We start from the raw sequence: 20,131 nt of genomic DNA on the forward strand, positions 1-20,131 counted from the left end.
CTAAAATAGGATGAGATGCATACTTTGGAGACTAAAAAAATAATTAACCCTTTTACTTTTATTTCTTAAATTATTATTATTATTTTTTATTTCATCTCTAAATTATTAATTTTATCTATATAGTCCTTCAACTTTCTAATTTCAATTTTAATTGAAGAAAATTATATATATCAGTAATTGTTAAAACCTAATTTGACGGGTAATTAGATCATTATAGAATTTGAATAACTTAAATCATATGACCAAACCTTCATTTTTCTTATTATTTTGAACAAATTAAACCTTAGAGCATTTGATGAGTGTTTGGTGGTATGATTTAATTTGTTTAAATTGTAAAATTATATTTTTGCCCATTAAGTTAGACTTTGACTGTTATTGATTTGGACTGGCATCTCGAACTGGATCATATGAATTGACTTTAGAGACTATAGAAATTAAGTAGATGAAATTATAGTTCAATAATGAAATAGAAAAAAGGACGATAGTTTAGGAGATGAAAGTTTAATTAACCCAACATGAAATAAGTGAAAACCTAGTTACCTCAGAGGCAATTTGAAGATAATATAGACATTCTGCATTGTTTGGATCTATATTCATATATTCACCATAGCAACTTCGTTTATGCTGTGTTTGGTTGGGGGATTTGAGGAGGGATTTGGAAAAGGAAATGGAAAAGGTAGGTGAAATGTGAATAAAATATACCTACATTTCACATAGTTTCACACATCTTTTCCCTTTCCCTTTCCAAATCCATCCCAAAATTCTCCAACCAAACACAGCGTTAGTCGACTGCAAAAGCACATATAAAGATCACATTGTATTTATAATTGTAAGATATGAAGTGAGGTTAATTATGATAAAGAGTAAAATAATCTTTTGTGTAAAAGCATAATCCCAAGGATGAGGTATTTGGCAAAGCAATGATGAAAGCAAGGGTTTTTTTGTAGGGTTAATTATATTTTTGGTTCCTAAAGTATGAGTTTTGTGTCATTTTGATTTTTAGTGTTTAAATTGTCAATTTGGTGCCTAATGAATAAAATTTCAATTTAATCTTCAATGTTTAAATTGTGTCAAATGGTGAAAGAAAGAGGCCTAATGCACCTATTTATTACACCAGTGCTGATTCCTATATTTTCTTTTATATCTTATTTTAGTTCCTCTAATTTTGCAAAAGGGTTTTGTTAGGGTTTGATAAGAGCAACGATGGGGAATGCTCTCTTAACTTGTTCTATTCCCACATCGAGATATTAGAACATAGTTTTGTCCTATTTAAAGAGCCACCAAAGAGGTTAATATTGCTGGGCTTGGTAACGCGATCCTGTGACTCAAGTGAGGGCATCAAAGTGGTTGGAAGTTGGTCTGGACCAGCAGGCTGTACCTGATGGAGTTATTTGCTGGCCCGCCCATTCCAAGTAAGGAGTTGGGCGAGGGGCCTTGGGCGAAGGCTTGAGGGATCTCGGTTCCTAGAGAGGAGGGCACAACGTTAGTTAATTTACAGGTGGAAGGGACACAACGACAGGTTGGTTAACCAGGTGAAAGGATTGCTGAGGGACAACGTTAGTTAATTTACAGGTGGAAGGGACACAACGACAGGTTGGTTAACCAGGTGAAAGGATTGCTGAGGGATCTAGTTAATTTACAGGTGGAAGGGACACAACAACAGGTTGGTTAACCAAGTGAAAGGATTGCTGAGGGATCTAGTTAATTTACAGGTGAAAGGGACACAACAACAGGTTGGTTAACCAGGTGAAAGGATTGCTGAGAGATCTAGGATGGCACAACAACAGGTTGGTTAACCAGGTGAAAGGATTGCTAAGAGATCTAGGATGGCACAACACCAGGTTAGTTAATTTACAGGTAGAAGGACACAACGCCAAGTTAGTTAATTTACAGGTGGAAGGATGGCTGAGTAATTAGCTGAGAATTTATTGGGAATTCACTGAGTAATTTACAAAGCGGTGAATACCTCCCGCTCTTGTCTGTGGATGGATTACGGGCCGGCCGGTGCTCCTCAGGTCCATGTCTGCTGGGCCGTTCTCAATATGATAACCACTTTTTTGTGTGTGTGTGTGTGTGTTTTTTAACACTTGGGCCCAACATCTGATTTACATTTTCCTTTCCTTGGGCCAATAATATCTGGTCACTTACCCTTCTTGGTGGCAAGTCTCTCTCAATAACAGCCACTTTTTATTTTATTTTATTTTATTTTTTATAAACTTTTTACATTTTTTTATGGCCCAACTCCCTAAATGCATTATTACTTTTCCTAATTACGAAAATGACAACCATTTTTTTTGGTGATTCTATTTGCACTTAAAAAATAATTGAATACATCTAATTAAATTTTTGAAATTTTAATTCATATTGTATGTTAATTTAAATTTACTAATAAAGAAAACACATATTAAATCCTAAAATAAAATATCTTTTTTTTCATGGCACACCCTAATTACTTATATGTATTCTTTAGATTCAAGCCTCTTATCTTCTTTCCCAAATTTCAATTATTTTATCTTTTTCTTTCTCACTCTAAAATTCCAATTCACCTTACCAAAACTTACCAATAGAAGAAAGTGTGAGCAAAATCAAATAACGAATGAGAACAATAATCAAAACTATTTTTTGAAACAATCCATCAAAGGTGATGTAAGTATTCACATAAATATTGAATTACAATTATTAATTTTTGTGTTTAGGGTATTATTTAGATAAAAGAAAAAACTCTTTAAAATTACATTTCAATCTGAAAATACTTCGTTTAAAATTACACTTTACAACTTATGATTTTTTTCACAGCCAAAACAAAGTTTCACTTCAAAAAAAAAAAAAAAAAAAAAAAAAATCAAATTGCATTTGGCATCTTATAATTTTCTAAAAGGATTAATTTCACTATTTATTCTAAAGATAGATGTTCATGATTTTGTGTATTTTGTTCATCAATTATCAATTTGATGTATGTTTGTTCTTACACTATCAATTTATTGTTAATCAATTTGTTAAATTAAATAGTTAAAATAGACGATAAAAAAATTGTTAACTAAATATAAGCAATTTTTTTTTTTTGGGGACAAAATAAATATTTTACATTCGGACAGTAAAAAGAAAAGTAATCATTTGGCTAAGGCACAATCCTCAAATTGAGAACAATTAATTGAGTTAGCTTAATTATTCACGTTTATAAATGTCTAATTGGGAGGTGAGAAAATTAATTTTTATCGCAGACAATTAACAACAATGATTGAGATCCAAATGGGGTCACGGGGGTCTTCAAAAAAAAGGAGTACCAAGCATTTTTCGACAACTAATTAAGATCAAGGGATCAATTCTAATTAAAGACAAAAAAATAATACCTATGTTTGGTTTGGAATTTTCTGAATTCAATTTTTTAGAAATTGAGTTTTTTATTTTTTAAATTTTTTTTGTTCTTAGTGAATATTTTTAAAATTTTAAACATTTTTTTTTTATATTTTTTTAGATACACCTCACTTAGATGTATCTAAAAAATAAAAATATTTTAAAAAATTAATAAATACACAAGAATACAAAAAATGTACTGAATTCTAATTTTTTTTTGGTATTTTTAACTCTGTGGCATCATTTTTGCAGCCATTCAAACTCCATCCACAGTCATCACAAAAACATTTGAAACTTCAGCCTCAATAAACCTAAGACCTCCACCTATTGATCGTTACAAATCATTTGATGAAGATGATTTCTCAAGGAAATCCATTGTTCCCATTATTCCCAAGTCCATACACCTCCAGTAAATGCTATATCATATTAAATAGCAGACCTGCAGATGGCTACAGACAGCTTTAGTGTTGAAACTCTTGTCGGCGAGGGGTCCATTGGATGTGTTTATCGGGCTCAGTTTGATGACGGAAAGGTACTCTCTTGAGTTTAATGCTTACAATTTCTTAATCTGTTGGTGAATAGTATATTTATTTATGACAGATAATTATGTTCCTGCAACATGGAAATTTTGAAGTAGGGAAGAGTGTTTAGCTGTAGGGATCATCATTCATTAAGAAACATCTATGTCAAACATGCACATGCTTTGCTTGTACTACTTGAATTGTTAATTTTGAAGACCAAGAGGAGAAAAAAAGGAAAATAAATTCACCAGAGTGGCTTCCATAATACTATACAATGCCCCTTCCCTTATTTCTTTATTGTCCACAATTCCTGATGGGCATCTGAACAAAAACAGTTTGAATGAACCATTTTTTTGGGTTTCTTTGACCTTTCCTCATTTTTCACCCAGTGGTCAAATCATTTGTTTAATGATTTCACCTTTTATGTGTTTTGATGATATTACAGGTTCTTGCTGTGAAGAAAATAAATTCATCTGCTCTTCCAAATCACTTGTCTGAAGATTTTATGGATATAGTTTCAGACATATCCCGGTTGCGGCATCCAAATATAACAGAGCTTGTTGGTTATTGTTCAGAGCATGGACAGCACCTGCTGGTATATGAGTTCCATAAAAATGGTTCTCTTTATGACTTCCTCCATCTCTCAGATGAATTTAGCAAGCCATTGACCTGGAAAAAACGTGTCAAGATTGCTTTAGGGACTGCACGTGCACAAGAGTAAGTTGAAAGAGAGATTGGAGAGCAGTTGACATCTTAACTTGTTCTATTCCCACATCGAAATATTAGAACATAGTTTTGTTCCATTTAAAGAGCCACCAAACAGGTTGATATCGCCGGGCTTGGTAACGCAAGCCTATCACTCAAGTGAGGGTATTAAAGTGGTTGGAAGTTGGTCTAGTCCAGCAGGCTGTCCCTGATGGGGTTATTTGCTGGCCCGCCCATCCTAAGGTAGGAGTTGGGCTTTGAAGAATTGCTAGAAGCAGGTTACAGGTTTACAAGTGGAAGAATTGCTGGAAGCAGGTTACAGGTTTACCTCCCGCTCTTGCCGGTGGATGGATTGCGGGCCGGCCGGTGCTCCTCAGGTCCATATCTGCTGGGCCGTTCTCAATATGACAACCATTTTTTTGTGTTTTTTTTTTTTTTAACACTTGATATCTGGTGGCTGCCCCTTCTTGGTGGCGTGTCTCCCACAACAACAGCCACTTTTTTTTATAAACTTTTTTCATTTTTTTTATGGCCCAACTCCTTAAATGCATTATTACTTGTCCTAATTATGAAAATGACAACCATTTTTTTTGGTGATTCTATTTGCACTTAAAAAATAATTGAGTACACCTAATTAAATTTTAGAAATTTTAATTCATATTATATGCTAATTTACATTTATTAATAAGGAAAACACATATTAAATCCTAAAATAAAATATCTTTTTTTTTCATGGCACACCCTAATTACTTATATGTATTATTTAGATTCAAATCTCTTATCTTCTTCCCCAAATTTCAATTATTTTATCTTTTTCTTTCTCACTCTAAAATTTCAATTCACCTTACCAAAACTTACCATTATCAACACCATTGTTTCTTTTTGTGTTGTTACTTACAAATAGAAGAAAGTTTGAACAAAATCAAATAACGAATAAGATTGATAATGGTAAATTAATAAATCAAATAACAAAATCAAATAACAAATAGATGATTATCCAAACAAAAAATCAGATTGATTGGGCATCAAGAGTCACACAATCGGATTACATTTGTCGTAAAAATATAGATAGTCTATTCCCAAAGCATTGTATTTGTTTTAAGACAAATGCAATTCAATTTCTTTGATCAACTTGATTTATTGTGTGGATGATCAGCTTGGAGGACTGACAAAGTTTAGATCACTAAGGTGGGCCGAGGCTGGACTCACAATGAGACGACTGGTGGTCCAATTAATCAATTTTACTAACTGGAGAGAAATTCATTCCTTATTATTATTATTATTATTATTGTTATTATTATTTTCTCTAAATTTCCCTCTCACAATGACATACAGACAAACATGTTTAACCACTTTTGTTGTTTCGTAGAATCAAGATTATTTGCTCTCTTACTTTTGGGCGAACGATGAAACTGTCCAAAAAGCTCTTCATATTCAAGAGGTAAGTACATTAATTAATAGTATTAATGTTGAGTGCACTTAGCATTACTATGTACACTAATTCAATGAATAATTGTTTTTTGAGACAAATTTTATTAATAAATATTTTTATGTTGACAATTAGGGAACAATCAAACAGTGGGTAAGATGCAATATGAGCTTATCTTATACAAATGATATCCAAAGTACCATCGATTATCATAAGAATCTTACAAATCAAGATACTTGAGCTCTCATATACAGGAAATATAACCTCTCCTTTTTTTTCTTTTTTTCTTTTTTTTTTTTAACATTTCATATCTTGTTGTATGATTGAATTATAACCGTCTTAAATTCAAGATCCAAACACAATTTAAGGCCAGGTTTATTTGAGCGGACTAGATTAGATAACATTTCTTTAGATTTTCAATCTTTTTGAATTGTATATTCTATTTCACATTTGGATTGATTCAAGATTATAAGAAGATATTGAGATAATCTTCTCAATTTTATAAGGGCAAATTTCACTTAACACCCCTGTACTTTACGCTCAATCTCACTTGCCTCTCGACTTCTTAATTGTCCCAATTAACCCATAGATTTCGAGGTAAGTTGCAATTGGATTCAATCTTATAATGTTGTTTTAAAAATTGAGAGGCACTAAAGTGGAGATAGTAAAGTATAATTTCAATAAAAGTGCAAGGTGCTAATGACTAAAGTGAATGGACTAAAGTGGATTTTTGTGTAAAAGTGCATGAGTGCTAATTGTAATTAATATTATTACATGGTTGTTCTCTGTTAGTTTTCAAAACTACATCTTAAAAACGGGCTAAATTGCAATTTGATTCAAAATTTGGAGGCGGATTGAGAAAATTAAAAAGTCAAAGACAAGGTGGGATCGAATGTAAGATGTAAGGGTACAAAGTTAAATTTATATATTTTGTAATTGAATCAATTACTTCAAATCTCTTCGTAATTCATAGTTTGTATTTGATACCCCCTCTTAGGATTCAATAATCCCCTTTACAAGGATGTCATGTCCAAGTAAATTATTAATTTGGACACTAATTTTTTGCCAGACAGAGAACTACATATTTTTATTTATTCAATTTCAATGACATGTCCTAAACAAACATTGTAAATACATATGCATGAGCTTTTGACCAATGCTAACTTTTTTTCTTTTTCTTTTTTGTTTTATAAGCACACAATTTTTCTTCACACAGCAGTGATCACGACATGCTTATTCCACACATGGGTACATTAGCATGGATAAAATCTCTTCATTTACCTAAATCAAGTGACTGGAAACCATGGTTTGTTGATGGTCAAGTATCAGGGTTAGTACCTTCTTACTACCTAATTAATCCTCTCAATTTTAGATTATTCTTAACTTAAAAATTATTACACTACTACCATCAAGTTCTAATGTAATATTTTAAACAAATTATTCAATGTCGCTTATGGAAATGCCACGTCAGTGCCACCTATATTATTGAATAATTGCTTCATTTTTTTATTTTCATTTTTTTTGTAAATTGTCATTACATGGACTGATGGGAAATGGCCATGTAACACATTTTGGTTTTTTCGTGTCAGGCATTTTCCGTCAATTCATAAAATCGACTACTTACAAAAGATCGACATTGCAATTTGACTATAAATGTAAGGAGATAATTGGTACAATTGAACCAAGTGGGGTGGCTCAATTGGCTTCAATTGGCCACCCCTGTACACTTCTATTTGGAAGCTCAATAATTGATATTTGTGGGTTATTTACACAAGACCCTCTCAACTATTAATGACTATTACTTTATCCCTTCATCTATAAAATTGTACATTTTGAGTCAATTATAAAAATATATCACTTTCACCCCTCCAAAACACCTCCAAAAGAGTGTTTTTTTTTTTTTTTTTAATAATTCAGGAGATCAACATGTACAGGTTTGTAGATGAGGAAGGTAAAGTAATATTCACTAATAGTTAAAAGAGTCTTAGTTTAATTAACTCATCATTTTTTCTCCAATTTTGAGACTTTTTGCGGTGTTATTTATTTCTAGGAATTCAAAAAAATTGTCTAGAAATTTAGACTGAAAAATGATGGGTGGTCCAAATTCAATTTTTATATAGTAAGACCTATCATTGAAATAAATTTCAACCACAATGATTTTTATAAATATTTTTATAGGTAAAATTTTCTAGGTCCATAGCATTGCTATTATTTCTCATCTCTCAACTTTGTTGTTGGGCTTTTTTTTTCCCTTCTGATTGTAGCATCTCTTTGTTGGGTTGGTTGTTATTGGACTATGATTATTCAAATGTAATTCTCTTCGTATTGTATATAATCTCTTATTGATTGACAATAAATAAATAAATAAATAAACTTACTTTTACATTTGAAAAATGAGATATCAATATGAAATTACAAACTTTTTAACCTTCTTTATTATCTGTTTCAACTAATGTAGATACACAATGGAGTATTCGAACTACAAATATTGGTTGACATTCGCCACTGTGAACGCAAGAAATACCCTCATTACTTGTTCTGTAAATCATTTCCTAAATTGTGAAGTGAGGCTAATTATATCATGTGAAAATGTATAAGAATACACAAACTGATTTCAGAATTGGATATAATTCTCTCATTTAATATGAGTTTCATATTTTATAAATCTCACATTCATTTAAAATAATTAAATTCGATTTGGTGATTGATTTCTGTACAAACAAAAAGACTGATATGATATGATGATATATGTACCTTACATAGGGAGGAGGTCACACTAATCATCAAAAGTATATGTTTCATTATGAAGGTCAACAATAGGAAGGTGAGGATATTGTTATCGCATCACGTACCAAATATCTAAGATTTTTGAGATGGGATACGTGCCCTCATTAGAAACTAGACACATTTTTTTGTTCATGTTAGAAACTCGATCTTTATACCACATTCTAGGCAACTTTTGTCTAGAATCATATATTGCAGAAACTTCCTTATACCGTTTACTACAACAATCCGATTGAAGTGAGTAAAGAATTGAACAATGTTACGATCACCTTTTCAAATATCCCCTTAATGTTCTATTCAGACTTTCACTAAGTTGTGTGCTTCGCATTCCTCCGGCAAATACCCACTTCATACACATGTGCGCCCACTGCTATTTTTTTCTCCAAGTTCTTTTCATCCACTCATTCTGTTGCAAGTTGTATTTATCAATCAAAGAATTCTAAGCTTCAATTAATTCATGCTCATTCTCGTAGTCATAAATGCATGCTTTTAAATTTATAGCGACCCCGGTCTTTTCCCTTTTGATTATTGTATCCGGACTTGGGTTCCGTTTATTCAGTCATTGTATATTTGTTGTTGTCGTCCTTTATTTTCTCATTTGGAGTTATAGGATGTGTTGGGCAGGTTTGTTTCAGGTTGGTCGGGTTCGTAAACCAAGTGTTGCTGTCCAGTTTTTGGGTTGGTCGCTCGAGCCAGGATTTGGTCGCTCGAGCGAGGTTTGTTTTTGTGTCCTCTGGCTCGATCCAGATTTTCTTCGCTCGAGCGAGCGACTGCGTCTGGTATAGACCTGAGGGCAGTGCTTATTCGCTCGAGCGAGTTTTTCTTCGCTCGAGCGAGCGAGGTGTATGTTTTCGAGTTCCTTGCTCGAGCGAGCATTCTGTCGCTCGAGCGTGCTCCAGGGTTGCAGACCTGGAGCATTGCATTCTTGGCTCGAGCGAGCTTTTCTTCGCTCAAGTGAGGTTTTCGTGTGTCTTGTCGCTCGAGCAACCAAGTCTTCGCTCGAGCGAGCCTGACAGGTTTAAATAGGCAGCAGCGTGTTTCAGATCAGTTTTTCATACACTTTCAGATTCCAAAACCCAAGTTACGAGTTCTCTCTCCCTCTACACTGTAACGCCCTCAAAATAACAACAATAAACCCATCAGATAAGACATGCGTTTACATATAAACTAATCACATTCTTTTATTCATTAGAGTTCCATTACTTAAGTATTACATGTTAACATCATGACAAAATGCCCTACGAGCTTACAGCTTTCCAAGTTAACACTTGGTTACAACAAAGAGTACTAACTCGTTTACACATTAAGCCCTAGGCTTGAAGTTACATGTAATACATCAAAAGTTAAGCGACAAAAGTATGTCCGCCACTAGCCTCCCAGCTATATCCTTGGAGGTGGCATGCTTCCTGTACCTGAAAATGATATTCCCATATAGGGTGAGCCACAGCCCAGTAGAAATACACTAAACCAACCATGGACAATGACTAAAATATTAGCAATTGATAGATGGTCAACTCTGATACAATCACATAAATCACATATTTATGTCTTACAACTTATGAGTCTAAGTTACCTTTCATTTTTTCTTTTTCAACAGATAAGCATGCTAGCTCTATCATCATTTCCACAGATATGTATAAAAACTATATCTCACATTCAGATAAGCATAAAAGCTATATCTACATTCTCAACAGATATGTATAACAACAATATCCCACATTCACAGACAAGCATATAAGCTGTATCCACACTTCACAAAGATAAGCATATGAGCTTTATCTTCACTTCTCTAGACAAGCATATGAGCTGTGTCTACGGAGTTCATCCCCTATCTCCTCCCAATACTTATCCGGTTTAGAGGTACATCCCCTATCTTCCCCTAAACCGCGGAGTACATCCCCTATCTCCTCCTCTACACATAACGTATATAAACACATTGGTTCTATATACAATCACCCAATACATACAATTAATGTATTCTATCAACCGTCAAGTTCCATGACACATTTCATTGATTAGTTTCCGTTTACCTAATCATCATGCATTGTCTACAACAATCTCGACTATCCTCCACCGATAGCCCAAAGCAGTTATTTCTAAAACAGAAAATAAATGCACAAATGGATATTCAATCAACATTTCATTTCTTCATTCTTCTCAATTAATTATCCCAATTAATTAAACAATGTAATTAGGTCAATTCCCATAATTAACATTTCAACCCTTAGGTCCCATTTTCATCAATGATTCAACAATCATTCCATTTTTTTCATGCCAAACATGCATCTAGGTTTATTATGAATAAAACCCCAACTTTTGTAAAATTACACAAAAGCCCCAAACTTTCACAAAATTACCAAACCAAGCCCAACATCTCAAAATACCAAAATTTAAAGACAAAACCCATAGAGAGGAGTAGGATATCCCTACCTCAAATTCGGAGTCCCAAAGGAGAAGACGACAAAACCCAACGTGCTCCAAAACCCGAGATTTTCAGATTAAAATGAAGCCCTCGACGATCAACAACTTTTTTGTAAAGGCCAAAGGTGAGTAAATCACTCCTACTAGATCAAAACCTAGAGAGAAGGTAGAGTTTAGAGTGAGAGGCTCAACAATGGTGATTTTGGAAAAGTAAGAGAGAGAAGAGAAAGTGAAAAAGTGATTTGAAAAGTCACAATATCGGGACTTTAACCCAGGTCTCCGCTCAAGCGTAAAACACCCCGCTCGAGCGGCCACTCACAGACTTCCGCTCGAGCGGCCAACCGCCCGCTCGAGCGCAGAATGCACTCGCCCAGCACTTTTTATAGCGATCCCGGGTTTACCCTTGTTGTACAGTGATCCGGACATGTGTCCGTGGATGTTGGATGTTGTTTATTATCTTGTTTGCATCCTTTTTACTTTGTATATTGAGTATGGGATGTGTTGGGCAGGTTTGTTACAGGTTGGTTGTGTTTGGGAGCCTAGTGTTGCTGCCCAGATTTTTGGTCCTTCGCTCGAGCGAGGAGTCTGTCGCTCGAGCGAGAGTAGTGTTGCCCCGGTTCTGGACCTGAGAGTTGTAGTTTCTGGCTCGAGCGAGCTTTTCGTGGCTCGAGCGGTCTGGGTTTTTCTTCGCTCGATCGAGAACTTCTTGGCTCGAGCGAGAGTTTTCTGTGTCTGGTCGCTCGAGCGACAAATCCTTCGCTCGAGCGAGAGTGTTTTATATCAGCGGACAGCAGCGTCTAAAACATCACTTTTTCACTTCTTTTCTTTGAGCAAACCCTAAATCCGACACCCTCTCTCTCTAAACTTGCACTCTCTCTAAGATTTGATCTCCCTAAGGTGAGAATCTAGCCTAGGGCCTTTGTTAAAAAGATAGAGGGCGTTGAGAGCTTCGATTCAATCTGAAAAAGTTTGGATTTGGAGCAAGTTGATCTTGGAGTCTTCATCTCCTTTTTGGCTAAAACTTCAAGGTAGGGATATCCTACTCCTCTCTATGGGTTTTGTCTTTAAATTTTGGTATTTTGAGATGTTGGGTTTGGTTTGGTAATTTTGTGAAAGTTTGGGGCTTTTGTGTAATTTTACAAAAGTTGGAGTTTTATTCATAATAAACCTAGATGCATGTTTGGCATAGAAAAATAGAATGATTGTTGAATCATTGATGAAAATGGGACCTAAGGGTTGAAATGGTAATTATGGAAAATGGCCTAATTACATTGTTTAATTAATTGGGATAATTAATTGGTGAGAAATGAGGAAATGAAATGTTGATTGAATATCCATTTGTGCATTTATTTTCTGTTTTAGAAATAACTGCTTTGGGCTATCGGTGGAGGATAGTCGAGATTGTTGTAGACAATGCATGATGATTAGGTAAACGGAAACTAATCAATGGAATGTGTCATGGAACTTGACGGTTGATAGAATACATTAATTGTGTGTATTGTGTGATTGTATATAGAACCAATGTGTTTATATACGTTATGTGTAGAGGAGGAGATAGGGGATGTACTCCGCGGTTTAGGGGAAGATAGGGGATGTACCTCTAAACCGGATAGGTATTTGGAGGAGATAGGGGATGTACTCCGTAGACAGAGCTCATATGCTTGTCTAGAGAAGTGAAGATAGAGCTCATATGCTTATCTTTGTGAAGTGTGGATACAGCTTGTATGCTTATCTGTGGATATTGTTGATATACATATCTGTTGTAGAGTGTGGATACAGCTTGTATGCTTATCTGTGGATATTGTTGATATACATATCTGTTGAGAATGTGGATATAGCTTTTATGCTTATCTGAATGTGAGATATAGTTTTTATACATATCTGTGGAAATGATGATAGAGCTAGCATGTTTATCTGTTGAAAAAGGGAAAATGAAAAGTAATTGGGACTTGTAAGTCGTTGACATAAATATGTAATTTATGTGATTGAATCAGTGTTGACCAACTATCAATTGCTAATGTTTTAGTCATTGTCCATGGTTGGTTTAGTGTATTTCTACTGGGCTGTGGCTCACCCTATATGGGAATATCATTTTCAGGTACAGGAAGCATGCCACCTCCAAGGACATAGCTGGGAGGCTAGTGGCGGGCATAGTTTTGTCGTTTTACTTTTGATGTATTACATGTAATTTCAAGCCAAGGGCTTAATGTGTAAACGAGTTAGAACTCTTTGTTGTAACCAAGTGTTAACTTGGAAAGCTGTAAGCCCGTAGGGCATTTTGTTATGAGGTTAACATGTAATACTTATGTCTTGGAATTCTAATGAATGAAAGGAATGCGGTTAGTTTAATGTTATTATTTCGAGGGCGTTACAACTTGGTATCAGAGCGTACCGGGTTCGAATACTTTGGGTACGTGGGAAGTGATTAGGATCACAATGGGTTTGTCTCGCTTGATAGAGACTTAGATGTGGTATCATATGCTATGTGCTTAAGTGATAACATGCTTATGTGACTATGTGGGTATGGGATTTAATTTCTAGGATGTTGATTGGATCCTTGAGTTTCTGGGAGTCTTATTGGAAAGGCACTTGATCAATGCTATTTCTAACCGGAACTCTAGTAACGCCTCGGGACTATCATTATCCGGAAATGAAGTTCGTAAGTGCTTATGTGTTTATGTGCTTATGTGGAGTGAATTACAGTTGTCCATGCATTAGGACGTGAGTGTTTAGTTTCGGCACACTTATGAATGTGCTAACGTTCTGTGTTGCCTTTATTAGGATGTCAGGACGAGGAAGAGGTGCTAGGCGTGGTAGACCTGCGAGGCAGGAAGTACCGTTACAGGGTGAGATCCCGGCAGTGCAGGAGGGAGTTGGGCAGGCCAATGTGGTCGAGCCAGTGGGTCAGCAGGCTATGGGTGCCTTGGCCAGAGAGATAGCAGGAGCTTTAGGTATTCTTAGAGCTGGGAATCAGGCAGCTGAGACAGGGCCTTCCTTCTTGAAGAGGGAGTTCTTCCGGTGTAATCCGGACGAGTTTATCGGGGATCCTAAAGAGCCGCTTAAGGCAGATGAATGGCTCGAACAGACAACGAAGACGTTTGAGATGCTTGGCATCGAGGACGGAGCACTGAAAGTGACCTTGGCATCCTTCCAACTGAAGGGAGATGCGGGTCAATGGTGGAAGTACGAGAAAGCTCGTGTTGGTGGTACTTGGGAGGCGTTTATAAATGCTTTTCAGGAGAGGTTTTTATCAGCAGCAGCTAGGGAGAAGCTGAGGGATCAGTTTAGCCGGCTTAATCAGCAGGGCTTGTCAGTGGCCGAGTTTGAGGCTACTTTTACCAGTCTGTCTAGGTTTGCACCTGAACTGGTGGCGTCTGAGGAACGCCGTTGCTATGAGTTTGAGCGGAAGTTGAGGCGGGGCCTCAAGTTGAGAGTTGGTGGGTCTTATATTCGAGAGTATAGACACCTAGTGGATGCTGCAGCTCATATGGAGCTTATGATGCAGGAGGAGGATGAGGGTCAGAGAGGCTCCAAGAGGAGCCAGGATAGTCAGAGTGATGGCAGGAGACAGAAGGGTAATAACCCTCAGCAGTCTCAGGGTGCAGTCTCTAGATCGACCTTTCCAGTGCCGAGTGTAGGCTCGGGGAGAGGCAGTCAGGGGGAATTCACTTGTTACAAGTGTGGCCAGATGGGTCACAAGGTTTCAGTTTGCCCGCAGAAGGGTGGGGGTCAGAAAGCTGCTTCTTCTTCAGCTAGACCGCAGAGTCAGAGTTTGGGCAGGGGGCAGCTCTTGATTTGTTATCAGTGTGGACAATCTGGGCACATGAAGAGGTTTTGCCCACAGTTGAGTGCCACTTCGGGAGCGTCTGGTTCTAGGCAGACGCAGGGTTTTCAGCCAGCTCAGTCTGTGCAGGCCTCGAGGGCCAATCCGGGAGCTTTGTCATCCCAGTCTGTGCAGCAGTCTTTTGCTCCGAGAGGTGAGCAGGTAGACCAGGGGCCTACGGGGCGCGTGTATGCTGTTACCGCGCAGGATTTAGTACCAGCTCCATCAGTAGTGAGAGGTACTTTTCTGTTTTGCAACTCAGTTGCTAGTGTGTTGATAGACACGGGTGCATCTCATTCTTTTGTATCTGCTGCATTTGCATCTGTTTTGGAATTGGAGTTAGCACAGTTAGCATCTCCTATTTGTGTGGTATCGCCTTTGGGTGGTGAGTTGATTCTGAAACAGGGTGTTAGAGGATGTGATATAGAGGTCGCCGACTATAGGCTTCCTTTTCCGTTTGTTGTCATGCCCATGAAGGGTTTTGATGTTATTTTGGGTATGGACTGGCTATCGTCATACCGGGCTGTTATTGATTGCTACCGCCAGAGGGTTACATTGTGTACCTTGAGCGGGGAGTGGTTCCATTTCGTGGGAGACCGGGTTGGTAGTGTTTTGCCACCGGGGTATGATTCGCGAGGGCGAAGTGAGCTTAGTAGTCTACTTGCTAGCTTTGAGAGTGGTGAGAGTGGTGAGACCCAGCATGTATTGCCGAGGGTGGTTTGTGAGTATTCGGATGTCTTTCCCGAAGACCTTGTTAGTTTGCCACCTTACCGAGAGATAGAGTTCTCTATTGATTTAGTGCCTGGTACGGCGCCGATTTCTATGGCACCTTACCGTTTTGCTCCAGCAGAGTTGGTTGAGTTGAAAGTTCAGCTCCAGGAATTGCTAGATAAGGGTTTTGTTCGCCCTAGTGTTTCACCGTGGGGAGCACCGGCCCTCTTTGTTAAAAAGAAAGATGGTGCCTTGAGATTGTGTATTGACTACCGGAAGTTGAATCGGGCTACGGTTAAGAATAAGTATCCTATGCCCCGTATAGATGATTTGTTTGACCAGTTGAAGGGTTCCCGTTGTTTCTCTAAGATAGACTTGAGATCGGGTTACCATCAGTTGAGGGTCAGGGAGGAAGATATTCCGAAGACGGCATTCCGTACGCGGTATGGCCATTATGAGTTTCTGGTGATGCCATTTGGGCTTACCAATGCACCGGCAGTCTTTATGGACTTGATGAACCGGATTTTCCGGGAGTTCTTAGACCGCTTTGTGGTTGTTTTTGTGGACGATATCCTTATCTATTCGTCATCTAAGGAGGAGCACGAGGAACACTTGAGAGTGGTGCTTGAGTTACTTAGAGCCCATAGGCTGTATGCCAAGTTTGGGAAGTGTGAGTTCTGGCTGGGGGAAGTCAAATTCTTAGGCCACGTGGTATCCGGGGAAGGGGTGTCTGTTGATACATCCAAGGTTGAGGCAGTGCAAGATTGGGCACAGCCTAAGAGTGTATTTGAGATCCGCAGTTTTCTGGGATTAGCTGGGTATTACCGTCGGTTTGTGAAAGATTTCTCCAGGTTAGCGTCACCGTTGACTAGACTGACTCGGAAAGGAGTCAAGTTTGTGTGGAGTGAGACTTGTGAAAAGTCGTTTCAAGAACTGAAAGTTAGATTGACCACCGCTCCGGTGTTGATTATTCCGGAGAGAGGGTTGGGTTATGCGGTTTATTGTGATGCCTCACGAGAGGGTTTGGGTTGTGTGTTGATGCAAGAGGGGAAAGTGGTAGCTTATGGCTCACGTCAGTTGAAAATACACGAGAAGAATTACCCCACACACGACCTAGAGTTAGCAGCTGTGATCTTTGCCTTGAAAATCTGGAGGCACTACCTTTATGGTGAGAGGTTCGAGGTATTCTCGGATCATAAGAGTTTGAAGTATCTGTTTACACAGAGAGACTTGAATCTGAGGCAGAGGAGATGGATGGAGTTCATCGAGGATTATGATTTTGAGTTACATTATCATCCGGGAAAGGCCAATGTTGTGGCCGATGCCCTTAGTAGGAAGACCATTAGTGATGTAGCTTGTATAGCCATCCGGGAATGGGAGATGTTGGGAGCACTTGGCGAGTTTGATTTGCTACTGGGCGAATCTGTCGAGGCTGCGGCCTTGTTTTCTGTTGTAGCGCAGCCTACACTTGGGATTAGAGTGTTAGAGGCACAGAGAGGTGACCTTGAGGTAGAATCCCTTCGAGAGAAGATCTCCAGTGGGAAAGTTGAGAAGGGTTTGACGGTGTATCCCGACCTGAGTGTGAGATACCGAAACCGTTTGTTTGTACCGGAGTCTTGCCGAGAGGAAGTACTCCGAGAGTTTCACCATTCGCGCCTTGCGGTGCATCCAGGAGGTACTAAGATGTATCAGGATTTGGGTCGCCAGTTTTGGTGGCGGGGTATGAAGAGAGATGTGGCTGTTTTCGTATCAAAGTGCCTTACTTGCCAGCAAGTGAAGGCCGAGCATCAGAGGCCAGCGGGTTTGTTGCAACCCTTGCCTATTGCCGAGTGGAAGTGGGAGCATGTCACTATGGACTTCGTTGTAGGTCTTCCGAGGACTCAGCGGGGTAGTGATGCTATTTGGGTGGTTGTAGACCGGTTGACTAAGTCGGCGCACTTTATTCCTATGCGCGTGAGAGATTCGGTAGATCATCTTGCCGACTTGTATATTCGGGACGTAGTGAGATTGCACGGGGTCCCAGTGACGATCGTCTCAGATAGAGATCCTCGTTTTACTGCTAGGTTGTGGCAGAGTTTGCAGAGTGCCTTGGGCACTAAGTTGACCTTTAGTACGGCTTATCATCCTCAGACTGACGGGCAGTCCGAGCGTACTATTCAGATCCTCGAGGATATGCTTCGGGGTTGTGTCCTGGACTTCAGTGGGACGTGGGAGAGGCACTTGCCATTGGTAGAGTTTGCCTACAACAACAGTTTTCAGTCTAGCATCGGTATGGCACCGTTTGAGGCTTTGTATGGCCGACCGTGTAGGTCTCCAGTTTGTTGGGCCGAGGTGGGTGATGCACCTTTGTTGGGTCCGGAGTTGGTTAGGGAGACGACGGAGAAAGTTGAGCTTATCCGTAGGAGGCTTGTTACAGCCCAGAGTCGACAAAAGAGTTATGCCGACCGTAGGAGGAGGCCTTTGGCGTTTGAGGTAGGTGATCATGTCTTTCTGAAGATATCACCTAGGCGAGGCTTGATGAGGTTTGGGAAGAGTGGAAAGTTATCCCCTCGGTTTATTGGTCCTTTTGAGATCCTTGAGAGGATAGGTGAGGTTGCTTATCGGTTAGCCTTACCGTCGCAGTTGTCCGGAGTACATGACGTGTTTCATGTGAGTATGCTTCGGAAGTATGAGCCAGATCCATCACATGTGCTGGATTGGACTGATTTAGAGGTAGATGAGGATGCCTCGTATGAGGAGAGACCGGTTCGGGTCTTGGATAGGCGGGATCAGGTCCTGCGTGGCAAGACCATTCCTTTGGTGAAAGTCTTGTGGAAACATCACGGAGTGGAGGAAACCACTTGGGAACGTGAGTTGGAAGTCCGAGAGAAATATCCGGACTTGTTTATTGATATGTAATTTTGTATTTAAATTTTACATTTTGTTGAACTTAAGAGCTTTTATATATGTCTTAAGTTGTGAAACATTGAAAATGTTTTGGTTATTGGAAGTATGTTTTGGAACTTGCCTCATATGGAAGTTGAATGTAACATTATATGTGTTAAGTATATTGTTGACATTGGAAAGTTAGTGCATAATGTTAGTGCATGTTAATAATACATATGTTTGTGATATGTCTCTTGTTAAAGGGATGGGATGACCGGTAATGGGTCGAATTGTTGAATGTTAAATTGTAACATTGTTTAAAATGGAGGAAAACCTGTTTTTGAAAACTTGTGCTTAATTTCGGGGGCGAAATTCTTTAAGGGGGGGAGGTTATAGCGATCCCGGGTTTACCCTTGTTGTACAGTGATCCGGACATGTGTCCGTGGATGTTGGATGTTGTTTATTATCTTGTTTGCATCCTTTTTACTTTGTATATTGAGTATGGGATGTGTTGGGCAGGTTTGTTACAGGTTGGTTGTGTTTGGGAGCCTAGTGTTGCTGCCCAGATTTTTGGTCCTTCGCTCGAGCGAGGAGTCTGTCGCTCGAGCGAGAGTAGTGTTGCCCCGGTTCTGGACCTGAGAGTTGTAGTTTCTGGCTCGAGCGAGCTTTTCGTGGCTCGAGCGGTCTGGGTTTTTCTTCGCTCGATCGAGAACTTCTTGGCTCGAGCGAGAGTTTTCTGTGTCTGGTCGCTCGAGCGACAAATCCTTCGCTCGAGCGAGAGTGTTTTATATCAGCGGACAGCAGCGTCTAAAACATCACTTTTTCACTTCTTTTCTTTGAGCAAACCCTAAATCCGACACCCTCTCTCTCTAAACTTGCACTCTCTCTAAGATTTGATCTCCCTAAGGTGAGAATCTAGCCTAGGGCCTTTGTTAAAAAGATAGAGGGCGTTGAGAGCTTCGATTCAATCTGAAAAAGTTTGGATTTGGAGCAAGTTGATCTTGGAGTCTTCATCTCCTTTTTGGCTAAAACTTCAAGGTAGGGATATCCTACTCCTCTCTATGGGTTTTGTCTTTAAATTTTGGTATTTTGAGATGTTGGGTTTGGTTTGGTAATTTTGTGAAAGTTTGGGGCTTTTGTGTAATTTTACAAAAGTTGGAGTTTTATTCATAATAAACCTAGATGCATGTTTGGCATAGAAAAATAGAATGATTGTTGAATCATTGATGAAAATGGGACCTAAGGGTTGAAATGGTAATTATGGAAAATGGCCTAATTACATTGTTTAATTAATTGGGATAATTAATTGGTGAGAAATGAGGAAATGAAATGTTGATTGAATATCCATTTGTGCATTTATTTTCTGTTTTAGAAATAACTGCTTTGGGCTATCGGTGGAGGATAGTCGAGATTGTTGTAGACAATGCATGATGATTAGGTAAACGGAAACTAATCAATGGAATGTGTCATGGAACTTGACGGTTGATAGAATACATTAATTGTGTGTATTGTGTGATT

General features: G+C 38.5%; 1 pseudogene across 1 annotated transcript; it reads left to right on the forward strand.

Annotated features, from left to right (window-relative positions):
- The first annotated feature begins 3,749 nt into the window (after positions 1-3,749).
- Positions 3,750-4,596, forward strand: LOC145803843 (protein STRUBBELIG-RECEPTOR FAMILY 6 pseudogene; annotated as a pseudogene). The gene is made up of 2 exons (XR_014345575.1): positions 3,750-3,886; positions 4,321-4,596. The product of XR_014345575.1 is annotated as a protein STRUBBELIG-RECEPTOR FAMILY 6 pseudogene (transcript).
- Positions 4,597-20,131: the final 15,535 nt, after the last annotated feature.

This window comes from Camellia sinensis, chromosome 12 (genome assembly GCF_055761805.1).
Source record: "Camellia sinensis isolate YWXY chromosome 12, ASM5576180v1, whole genome shotgun sequence".
Classification (NCBI taxonomy): Eukaryota; Viridiplantae; Streptophyta; class Magnoliopsida; order Ericales; family Theaceae; genus Camellia; species Camellia sinensis.